This window comes from Dipodomys ordii, unplaced genomic scaffold (assembly GCF_000151885.1).
Source record: "Dipodomys ordii isolate 6190 unplaced genomic scaffold, Dord_2.0 Scaffold52, whole genome shotgun sequence".
Classification (NCBI taxonomy): Eukaryota; Metazoa; Chordata; class Mammalia; order Rodentia; family Heteromyidae; genus Dipodomys; species Dipodomys ordii.
In genome coordinates, this window is record NW_012267268.1 from 1,374,430 (window position 1) to 1,387,323 (window position 12,894).

The 12,894-nt window shown below is 34.8% G+C and overlaps 1 protein-coding gene and 1 pseudogene across 3 annotated transcripts in view; both read left to right on the top strand.

Moving 5' to 3' along the window:
• Positions 1 to 12,894, top strand: part of Dpp10 (dipeptidyl-peptidase 10 (non-functional)) — a 1,450,850-nt gene that overhangs the window by 1,162,954 nt on the left and 275,002 nt on the right. The gene's annotated exons all lie outside the window — the stretch shown is intronic.
• The window catches only part of LOC105988891, a 14,443-nt pseudogene continuing 2,060 nt past the window's right edge, over positions 512 to 12,894 (top strand).

The following is a 12,894-nucleotide window of genomic DNA, read 5'->3' on the forward strand; positions in this document are numbered from 1 at the left end:
CCCCTGTAATTGCTAGCAGAAATTTTCTAATTCCTAGACCACATACCCAAGTTTTCACACTGTTGGAAGATAGGGAAAGATGCTTTTGCTCTTAACTCCAGATCTTATTTCTGTTTCTCTCATTCTGATATCTGCTTTTCTAAGTGAATATTTATGTGGGAATTCATACCCAATCTCAGACATGGGCTTGTCATCTCAAAGGCATAACTTTCTATTTCATAAACTGTTTCTAAAATTGTGGAAGATGCTGAGTGCTGGTGGCTCATGCCTGTAATCCTGTAAGGAGGCTTAGATCTGAGGCTCCAGTTTCAAAGCCAGCCCAGGCAGGAAAGTCCATGAGATACTTATCTCTAATAAACCACCCAAAGACCAGAAGTGGTGCTGTGGCTCAAGTGATAGAGTGCTATCCTTGAACTGAAGAGCTGAGGAATAATGCCCAGGCCCAGAGTTCAAGCCCCACAACCAACCAAACTAACAGAAAGATTGAGGAAGAGAAACTAACTTTTATAACATGTTCTATAACCGGCCTGAAAATGAAATTAACAACTTGAAAGATAAAGCATATACTTTTATTGATATTAATACTTTTAATGTTGTGTGCATGGAGGCCTCCTTAGAACGAAGTGAAAACTCCAAAGGAGTGATTAGACCCAGGGGCTTGGACACCACTTTAAAAAGGTAATTAATTGTGGAAATTAACAAAGGAAATGGGGCCTGGGGTGAAGGGACAATCAATTGCAAGGAAAGCAACTAGGAATTAGGAAGAAAGAATGATAAATTAATATAAGAATACATAACATATTATAAATTATACATAATACGTAAGTTATTTAGTAAGTATGTGTAGACTCACCTGAAGAGCTTTCTCCTCTCTTGTCATAAAGGGTTGTTCTCTTCCTAGGAGATGAGGAGACTTCCCAAGGATACTTATTTCATAACTTTCATCAGATTCAGACAGAACAGAAAGTTTATCCTATCTCTCATTTCTCTCTACTACCATCATTTAAAAGTGATGATTATGCCCAGATTGCAATTTTGGCATGGAATATTTTTTTTACATGGTTAAGTTCTTGTTTCTTATTTAAAGACCATCACTTTGTCTTTTCTACTAGGAAATCTGAATTATCACCTAAGGAATTTATGAAAATAATACCATTTTGAAGACTAACATATAGGATTTTCTTGTCATTTGCCTCTGTAGAAATAGTTAAGGGGTATTAAAGGACCCTTCTCTGTAGCTTCTGCCTTATACCTTCTACCAAAAGTTACTTTTCTTTCTGTGACTGTATCTAAGTCCTGGAAGGCCTAGGAACCACTTTATAATTGTAACAGGAAGATTTATTGTCTGTAATGTTAAAAACTGTTTGCTTTGTGGGTTTGTTTTTCATTATTTAACCTTCAACTTAGTTTTTATAGTCTTAGATTTTCTCATATTTAGATAGATAATATGTTAATATTGATATGAATCAAGAACGGAGAAAACCTAGCAAGAATATGAAAACATAGATATCATTTACTTTTATGACTGACCCCTGCTCACAAGTGTCAATATTATAATCCTAATTGTATGCCATCAGGGACAGTGGTATTAGAATCTATCTCAGAATGTTACTGTCCTTTTTACACATTTCACAGTTTCATAAGGTTTTAACCCATAAAAAATAGCCTATTCCATATCCATTTCTGCAAGGACATTCTAATCAAATTAGTTTATCTTATAAATAATTTGAACTAATATGGTACTATCTCATGTTTTCTTTTCCAAGGTAATATCTGTACTTTATATCTATTTTCATTGTCTGGAAATGCTTACAAATGGATAGAATAAAACTTTCTGTTTACCACTTTACACATCTTCATGAAGTTATAAAATGTAAAGCTTCCATAGTCTTGATAAAACTATGTTTATGCCATTTTTATGTGAGGTTAATAAGATATTATGTCACTTGCCCAAGTTCAAGCAAATGCTAAACTTGAGAATTCCACAAAGCTTTCTTCACTACAATAAATATTTTATTTCCACTTAGCTAAATAGACAGTGAAATGCAGTAACATTTCAGTTGCATCTGAGACTCTGAGGAGCCTATGACATATTTATATTATATTAAAAATTAAAACAAGCTGGGTGCCAGTGGCTCACACCAGTAATCCTAGCTACTCAGGAGGTTGAGATCTAAGGATCGAGGTTCAAAACCAGCCTGGGCAGGAAAGTCTGTGAGACTCTTATCTCCATTAAACCACTAAAAACCTGGAAGTGGCACTGTGGCTCAAGTGGTAGAGTGCTAGCCTTGAGCTGAAGAGCTAATAGACAGTGCCAACACGCAGAGTTTGAACACCACGACAGACAAAAAAGAAAAACAAGGAAAAAAACTAAAACATAACCCCACACAACGTATGTACGTATATGTGTGTAAATATATAGTTGTAGAAATGGATAGATAAATGGACATTACATCAATGTATTAAGTCCAATCAAATAAAACACTGTCAAAAACAGCTCTTGCAGTGTCATACTCCTCCCCCCAACCATATATCATCTACTATTCTATTTCTAAGGCCTATAGAGCTAATAAGTTTCAAAACTTTTGAAAAAGCATGAGAAAATTGATGAGATATTTTTGTATAGCTTCAGGCAAAATATTGAAGTTCTTTTCAAAACAAATTGCCAAACCCGTTGCTGTTTTGTCCCCACGTGTGACAGCCTTAGACTTGTCTGTTGTTGAACATTTCTTCATCAAGAATTCTGACTTCCACTTCTGTAAAATTGCAAATTGAAGCACTCCTTCCTTTCAAATCTTTTCTTGTTTTTTATTAAGTGTTTTATTGTGAAAATACTGTACAGAGGGGTTACAGTTACATGAGCAAGGTAATGAGTACATTTCTTATCAAGCATTGTTGCCTACTCCTTTGTTTTTTCCCTACCATCCCTTCCCTCCCACTTCCCCAACTACATTCCTCCTGACCCCCCACCCCCACTAAATTGTAAAGTTCGTTTTTCAACATAGTGTCTTGTACATCTTATTGTTACAATGGATCAACCTGTATCCCTATTTAAACATTTTGTTTTTTTTCCCTTCCCCTCCCCAAATTATACCAACATCAAACACAGTGAAAACAGGGGTTATACCGTGGGGAAGGAACATACAAAGCAAAAAAAAAAAAAAATCAAATGGTACGTTATAAATACTTTTTTCTACTACCTTAATCCCGGCCTCTTGTGATTGGCTATGTACATTCCACACAAACTTTCCTTTCCATTATATATATATATATATATATACACACACACACACACATACACACACATATTTTATGTAGTTTGTGGGGCTAGCTTTAAGATTTGTGGGAATATTGTAGAATTGGCTCAGAAATACTCTGCATGTCATTTTACATGATCAACTCTCAAAAACAGGGGGCAAATAAAGGGCAGTCATGCTCCCATTAGTCACGTATTCCAAAATGCACAGGCACATTCTCCATCATATTTTTCATGTGCTGAGAAGAAGACTGTTAGGATTGTATTGATTATGAAGAATTTAAAGAACTTAAGGTAGTTTTAAAAAATGGAACTAGAAACAGTGAAGTCAAATGTTAATATTTTTAAAATTCCTATTGCTTGCCTGTAGTACCTGGTCAAATTGTTGTTGTTGTTGTTGTTGTGTGTGTGTGTATGTGTATGTGAGAGAGAGAGAGTTTGCTTTATGAAATAAACATATAGCATATATGAACAAACATTATAGCTTATGTTTGTATGTGTACAAAGTGTATATTATAGGGTTTTTTCTCTCAGAAGCAGACCCAAGGTGGTCTTAAATGTACAAGAGTTATATTAGGGAAAAGCTTGAGAACAATATGGAAGAAAGAGCAATACAGTGAACGAAGAACTCTAGATCCTCAATGTAATTTTAATGCTTGTAGAAGAAACAAGGCAGGAAGTAAGGGCTGAGTAGGAAGTATCTCAGACTTTGGTGTAAGAAATCTCCAGACATATAGGCATTCAGATGAACTTATGTCAAAGTAACCCACGAGAGTTCCACCTCCTGCAGGAATAGGCTTGTTTCACACTGTCTGAAAGCAGCCCAGAGAAACAAGGCTTGGGCATGAAACTCACATCAAGTTCAGGAGAGCAGAGGGGCTAGTTAGTCCCCTTGGTTCCCACAACAGGGTTACATGATTGAGATGTAAGTGGTACGTCATGAGCAAACCAGAAACTCCATCCACATAAAACTTGGGAACAAGAGAGAAAATGTCTTTCTGCCTTGCAATTGCTCCTTTAGACATAACATCATTGAATGAGGGTAGAAATAGATACTAATAGTAACTCATTTTCAGAGGCTTTCAAATTATGGGTTATAGAGAAGGAAGGTTGCTGGTTTAGTAAAAATATTTTGAATTGTATGTTTATGATATTTAAGTAGTTATGCTAAGGCGTTACCATTCAACAATTAAATTTACTAAGTAAAGTGCATCTTGATTGATGCCCATGATTGGTAATTGTGATTTAATTATTTATTTATTTTTATTGTGAAAATACTGAACAGAGGGGTTACAATTACATGGGCAAGATAATGAGTACATTTCTTATCAAGCATTGTAGCCTCCTCCTTTGTTTCTCTTTCCCATCCCTTCCCACGCTCCCCCTTCCCCCCAACCCAATCCTCCCCCCCACCCCAGCACCAAAGTTGTAAAGTTCGTTTTCAACCTAACGACTTGTACATCTCATTGTTGCAATGGGTCCACCTGTATCCCTATTTAAACAATTTGTTTTTCCCCTTCCCCTCCACAAATTATACTGACATGAAATACAGTGAAAGCAGGGGTTATACTGTGGCGGAGGGACATACAAAGCACCAAAGAAATAATCTTTTAATTGTGTTAGAAACAATCTCATGAAAGAAAAAAAAACATTTGAATACATATCTTAGGGTTCATTTCCCTAATATCAACTTATCTGACCCTTTCTGCTTGACTCAGACATTTACTAGTTATTTCAAATAAAGGAAACCATGGGACCTATGTTTCTTAAGGCCTGGCTTACTTCACTTAAAAAATTATATTAAGTGGTAATTGTGATTTAATAGATAGGTCATCAGGATAAATACACTCTTAATTCAGGGCCTTGCACTTGTGCTTGACTTTTTGCTCAGTTCTGGGCCTATACCACTTGAGCCAGGCTAATAGTTTCAGCCATTTTCTTATTTGGAAAAGAGTCTCATAGACATTCCTGACAAGGATTTTTTTGAACTGGAATCTTTAGATCTCAGCCTGCTGAGTAGCTAGCCTTTCAAACATGAACAATGAGTACCAGAGTAGTGTTTATTTTAAAAGCAACCAAAACTATTCTGAAGTGGTGGTCTATTCACCACAGTATGAAAAATGCTGACCTAAGTTTTATAAAACTAGTCATTATACTATAGCTATATATTATTCATCTATATATATATCTGTTTAAAAGAAAACATATATTTTCAAATTATAAAAAACTCCTCTGGGAAATTAAGAGTATTCTTAGTTCAGAGAACTCTATATAGCATGAAATATATGACCGAAGAATTAATAAAATAGCAAGTTTTATGGAAGTTCAGAAAGGCAGTAGACATTGAGTCATTTGGGGAAAGGACTTCTTTTTCCTCCTTAGTTGGCATCATTCCTCTGTCACACTACCATTATCTACTTTAATCACAATGAATCATGAAGATAGTTGCCTTTATGAATAATGGGTACTCACTTATGCAGATGAATGTTCCTTGCTGAGCTAGCTAAGTTTATCTGGCTTTCCAGGTCAACTGGGGTCCCTTCCCAGATAAGATAAATCTCTTGAGAAAAGGAAGATAAAACAATTACAGTATATCATCCTGTGTAGAATTGCAAGTAGTATTTTTGTTCCTTAACTATTGTCCACATTGACTTAAGAACAACATTTATTGCAATACTAATTCTGATTGAACTCTGTCATTTTCCTTTTGTTCAATGTAACAAAAGTATACTTGATGGGATGAAACTCCGGGGAAACACAAAAACCATATGAAAAGCAGGTTCAGTATAAATGCAAATTGTTTTACAAAAACATTGCCAAATATTATAAAAGGAATTAATTTATTGTGAGTAAAATATTTCTGGAACAACTCTTCACTGTAATGTCCTATAATTTTTTGATATCCTAAAAAAATAATAATTAGTGACAGTTATGATTTTATGATAATGACTTTCTTCATTTGGGATCATTGAATAACCTAACTGAGGTCATTTTATTTGTTTTGCAGTTTCATTTCTATTATACAAATTTGAATGTGACACTGCTTTCCTGGTGCATAAACTAAAGTAGGGGAGTATAGATAATGTTTAACTGACACGATGGAACATTAGACTTTAGTTTCCATTAATAATCAAAATTATTAACTTCTGGTTTGCATTTTTGTTTTATAACTGAATAAAACGTAATCACACATATATTCCAAATGATGCATAACCTGAAAAAGGACCTCTGTTAACTTTGTAGCTGTGATTTTCCAGACAGCATCTTCAAGTTTATTTTTTCCATTTAACAAGGTCAAATGAGGATGATGGACAGGCTACTTAACAGATACTATGGTTTGTCAAAACATTTTTAAATTCCTGCAGAAAACCTTCTATCAAATCATTGCTAATGTTCTGACCTCAGTTTGCGTTAGAGGCTCAGTTAGACACAGTGTTGTACAAAGAGCACATTGTCTCGTGGCTTCACAATCTTTTCATCTATCTATGGCCACATATACATGAATCCAAAGGGAAAAAGAAAATCCTTTCTTCTGTGTGAACTGATAGAGCAAGCCTGTTTAAAATTCTCTCCCTTAGGTTTGAGGTCACTGTTCAAAGAATGTATCACTACAAAAGAGCCCACAGCAGTTCATTGCTTTCAAGATAAGGGCTAACCCTTTTTGAGCAAGGAAAGCATATTTATACTCTTTGAAGATTGTCTTGTTGATGCTGAGTTACTGAAAAGATGGGCTGAAAGTAATCTACCCTCTCCCCCCAACCACTACTTCTACAGGTTTAGGAGAATGTCATCAAAAACTCCAAACAAACCTTCAGGAGCTATGACCTGCTGAGACCTGGAAAAGGGTCAAAGTCATACACTCAACATTTATGAAGGAACAAATAAGAAAAAAATTATTATTGACTTTTGGCTTAATGATCAATAAGTTATATTGCTGTCATCACAATGATAGTTAATTTTTCCATTTGGACAGATATTTGAAGGAATTGCCAGATGCTCTTTGAGTCAGAGTTGGTAATGACTCATAACATGGACCCCTTGGTCCATTTAGATATCTCTCCACACCCTCATTTCACTTTGAAAATGAACAGAAGGAAAAGCAGGTTGTCAATGTATGCAGGCCATTAAAAATTAAAGGATGTAGAAGTTGCAGGGTAGATGTTGATCACCCAGAAACCAAGAACTATCCTATTACCTACTTGCTGAGAATATTGAAATCTCAATGACTGAAAGAAAGAACCAGTGTCAAATTATTTCATCTCAAACTGTGAGCATACCCATACATTATTTTTGCTTTTATATATTTTTATTGTAAAATACTGTAGAGAGGGACTACAGTTACATAAGTAAGATAATAAATACATTTCTTATTGAGCATTGTCACCTCCTCCTTTGTTTTTCCCCTACCATTTCTTCCTACCCCACCTCCCCAACTCCTCCCTCCCTCCCCCCTCCACCCCAGGTTGTAAAGTTCCTTTTCAACATAGTGTCTTGTACATCTCATTGTTACAGTGGGTCAACCTGTATCCTTATTTCAGCATTTTGTTATTTCCTTTCCCCTCCCCAAACTAGAAATATATATGTAAAAGATGCACGGCACCAGACTCAAATACAGTGAAAACAGGGGTTATAAAATGGGGAAGAAAATACAAAAGAAACAAAAAAAATCACATGGTACATTATAAATGCATTAAAACCAATAGGAAGAAAGATAAAACCACTTGTGTCCCTATCTTGGGGTTCATTTCGCTTAGCATCGTTTTATATGGTCATATTTACATTATTTTAAAGGAAATAACAATCGTTTAAAAATATTTTCATGATCTTGAAGTAGTTGTACAGAATAGTTGCCATTTTACAAAGTGGTATACAAATGCAGTACATCTTGATTGATATCACACCTTTCAACATTCTCAACCATCCCTCTCAGCCTGTGATAACTACCACAAAAAGAATGTAAAATGGGAAATCAGAAACAGAACAAAATTATTGGTGATTAAGAATAGGGGGAAAAAAGAATAGGGCAAAACATTAAAGGCAGAACCTCTTGGTAGAGAGAAACTCCAGGTTAGTCATTAAAGGGAAAATTAGGCTTGAAGTAAATTGCTGAATTAACCACTGGATCACTGGAATTCAATAAATAGTATTAAATGATCAGTATCTGCTATGGGGGGTCTTTCCAGGCCAGGGGAGACACAGAAGGCACAGTGACCTGAATAACCAGAATGAGCTCCGCAGATTCCAAGAAATGGGCGAGAGGAAAACCAATAACTGCCAAATTCCTGCAAATTGTGTAATTCTTGCTTCTTTACCTCTAGCTTGCTTGCTCTGTCTTATTACAAAAACACCACCTGCCTGTGGTTTGCGCCCTTAAATGCCCAGTAGGTTGGCAGCTTTGGGCTGCACTCCAAAGCTCTGTGAGATGGATTCAATGACTGCCCTGCTAATAAAGACTCCTAGCCTAAATGACTGAGTGTTGGCATGTCTCTGGAAAATCAGGATGCAACAAATCTGCCCTTTCCTTCTCTTTCCTCCTTCTTCTACTTAGTAGTATTTTAGGATATATATTGAATTCATGATTGCATTCTCCTTCCCTTCTCCTTTTTATTCATCTGGCCCTCTCCTCATGACCCCATCCCCCACCCTCTAGTATTGTTTTCTGGTGTTCATTTGGTTGAACTTTGACATTGTCTTTCTATGAATTACACAATTTGAATTAGCCTTTTAATCTACTGTATTTCAGTTAATACATATGTATACAATTAAGTACTACCTAAGTATTTACCTGTTCATTTGTTAGCTAAATCTAGCTTCTACATATGAGAGAAAACATGAAGCCTTTATCTGTCTGGGCCTGACTTACTTCATTTAACATCATGTTTTCTAAGTCTTTCTGTTTCTTCACAAATAGCATAATATCATTCTTTCTAATGGATCAGTAAATTTCTGTTATGTTTATATGTACCACATTTTCTTGACCCATTTGTCCATTGAGGGGCATCTGGGCTTCTTCCAGTGCTTTATTATGGCACATAGGGAATCCTCTTCCCCTGTAGGCAGGAATGTAAATTTGTTCAGCCACTCTTGAAAGAAACATGGAAGTTCCTCAAAAGCCTAAATTCAGATCTACTTTATGTTCCACCAATTCCACTCCAGGACATTTATCCAAAAGACCACAACCCAGATTATAATAAAGCTACCAGCACAACTCAGATAATCTTATAATAAACTTATTGTGGGCACATACAAAATTAATCATTTTATTTTTAAAACGCTGTACTTTAGGACAAGGGTCTTGACATGCATAGCTATTTAAATGAGGAAATTATGGATGTGTTTTATCTGTAGAAAATAAAGAATTTCCTTCCAAACTTATAAAAATTGCTTTAGATAAAGTAAAATGATCAAATGGATTAATTTTGTTTTGCAAAGGATATTAGTTTTCCTTATAGAAGAATATATAAATAAAAACATTTGAGGACTTTCTGACATAATTTGAAAAAGTTTGTGTGTATATTCATATATATATGAATATATATATGTATACATATTTATATATACATATATGTATGTATCTATATAATGAGATTTGTTTATGTTCTCTGACCAGTTGTCACTTGTGAAGCAATACCAAAGCAAAGAAAGAAACAGTTCTGCTGTGTGCTTTAGAATTCTTCTTTGATGTGTGAATAGTCATATCCTTTATATTTTTTATTTTAGGTTTGATTTAGCACATACTAACAGAATGAAGAATTTCTCAGAGATAGCTCTATATAGGCATATATTGTACTTCAAGCAGTACACCTTTCTAATTTAGCCAGGAAATTCTATTATAATAGTATAAAGTGAAACACCTCTATTCTTTTTTTGTGTGTGAAAATACCATATAGAAGGGTTACAATGGACAAGATAATGAGTACATTTCTTATCAAGCATTGTTGCCTCCTCCTTTGTTTCCCCGTCCCATCCTTTCCCATCTCCCCACCCCCACCCAACCCCCCCTGGACAAAGTTGTAAAGTTCGTTTTTGACATAACGACTTGTACATCTCATTGTTGCAATGGGTCCACCTGAATCCTTATTTAAATAATTTCTTATTTCCCTTCCCCTCCACATATTATACCAACATCAAATACAGTGAAAGCAGGGGTTATACCTTGGGGAAGGGACATACAAAGCAACAAAGAAATCATCTTATAAATATGTTAGAAACTTAACAAAATATCTAGGAATATTTTTTTCACATTTTAAAATTATTTTTACATAGTTTTACATTTCACAAAGCAGCTTTATGAATACAATATATCTTGATCAATGTCACCCCTTTCAACATTCTCACTCATCCTTCCTCTACCTACCCCTTCTTTCATTCTTTTTAATTTTGTAAGATTATACATTTTATTCTTGACTGCATTTCCCCCCTTTCTCCTTTTATTTGTCTACCCCTTTCCTCTTGACCCCACTTACCCTTTCCAAAAACCAGCTTCCTGCAGTTTAATTTGGCTGAATTTTGATTTTGGCTTTCTTAATAATTACACTATTTTAGATCTCTTTTGATGCTATCATACATTTGTATTACATTATGTTTGTTGCTACCATATCTTCAAATGAGCATTGAAATTTTATATAACTTTTAAAAATTATTTCTAAGTATATTGATTCATATTTCAATTATGTATTTTTGATTGACCTTAACTACTCATCTGTGCCCTATTTGTGAGCATCTTTGTACTCTAATTTTAAACTAAATTTTATATTTGTCATTGGTTATTTATTTACCTTTTGTTGGCTTTGGGGCTTGAAGTCAAGGCCTGGGTTCTGTTCCTTTTCTCTAGGCTAGTAGTCTATACTTTCAGCCACAGCTTCACTTCTGTAAATTTGTCTTTTATTTATAAAAATAAATTGAGAGTTAATTAATTGGATTGGAGTAAGAAAATCTGGAAATCTAGAATCAGATTCTATACTTACATTTTTTGAATCCTGGTCATAGACCTGTGTCTGGATCCAAAAGCTCATTCACATTGTGAAGCAGAGTAATACATATAAAAATGAAAAAAATGTATTTACAGTTTTGATCTAAGCTAAAGACAAATTGTCAGATTTTTTCTGCCTTGACCCTAGCATTGTTACAACTAGTAATAAAGAAAAAACAGAGCTCTAGAGATATGAATATGCACATTTAGCTATGTGATCAAATTGCTGAACAGGGTCAGATTCTTTCTCTAGGACCCAGGGGTTAGGACTTTCAGTGAGTCATCATCACTACAAGCATTTTATGGTTCAATCTAGATTTCCTGTCATATATATTGATGTTCTTATTTGAAGGGGAAGAAACTAAGATCCCATTATCCACAAGCCTTTTAGTTTGTTCTTCATCTTTAAAATATACATAAATAAGTTTGAAATTACTTAATCGTACCATTGTGAAAAGCAAGCCAACTCACAACAGTTTTTGTTTTTCATTCATAGTATATGTAAGATTTGAAATGGTAATTAGATTGAATTAATAAATTTTAAAACCATAACTTATGGAGAGTTAAATAACTGGCTTGATATATCTAGTAATTAAGAAAACCAAGTTGCAGACCCAGAAGCCTGCTATCTGAGCCTGGATTCAACACCATTAACCTCTATTCTGCCTGAGACAACTGTATTTTATTGATTTTGTAAATCTGTAGACATATGCATTTATATGGTATCCAAAGCTCTGAAAAGTCAGAAGTTTAATGGTTAATATATTAAGTAAAGCAGATATCTGATTTTAATTAAGTGCCATAGTTTGTTGCTGTTTATATATTAAATAAATATATTACCATAGTGTAATTGGTTTTGAAAATTAATTTATAGTTAATATGATATATCAAATCTTAATTATACTTGGTGGAATGAGATGAGTTGAAAGAATTCATTAATGAAAGGTTTATGTTGGTTTATTCACAAACATACTTAGATTGTATCGGTGGTCATAAGATTTTCTTGTTGGTGCATTTTGTGTAAAAGTTATGTGGTGAAACAAGAAATAATCATTGGACATGAATACTTTTCTAAAAAGTAAGATTTTTGTTGTGTACAGAGGGGTTATAGTTACATGAGCAAGGTAATGAGTACATTTCTTATTCAGAATTGTTGCCTCCTCCTCTATTTTTCCCCTACCATCCCGACCCTCCGACCTCCTCAACTACACCCCTTACCCATCATTCCCACCTGCCAATCCTCCCCACCCCTCCACCACCCATCCCCACCACCCCCGGCTAAATTGTAAAGTTCATTTTCAACATAGTGTCTTGTACATCTCATTGTTGTAATGGGTCAAGCTGTATCCCTATTTAAACATTTAGTTTTTGCCCTTCCCCTCCCCAAATTTTCTGACATCAAATACAATGAAAACGGGTTATACCATGGGGGAGGGACATACAAAGCAACAAAAAAATCACGTGGTGTGGTACCTTATAAATACGTTAGAAACAATAGCAAGAATGAAAAAAAACACTTGTGTCCCTATCTTCGGGTTCATTTCGCTTAACATCATCTTATCTGAGCTTTTCTGCTTGTCCCAGACATATACTAGTTATTGCAAATAAGGGAAACCATGGGACCTATGTTTCTTTGGGCCTGGCTTACTTCACTTCATATAATTTT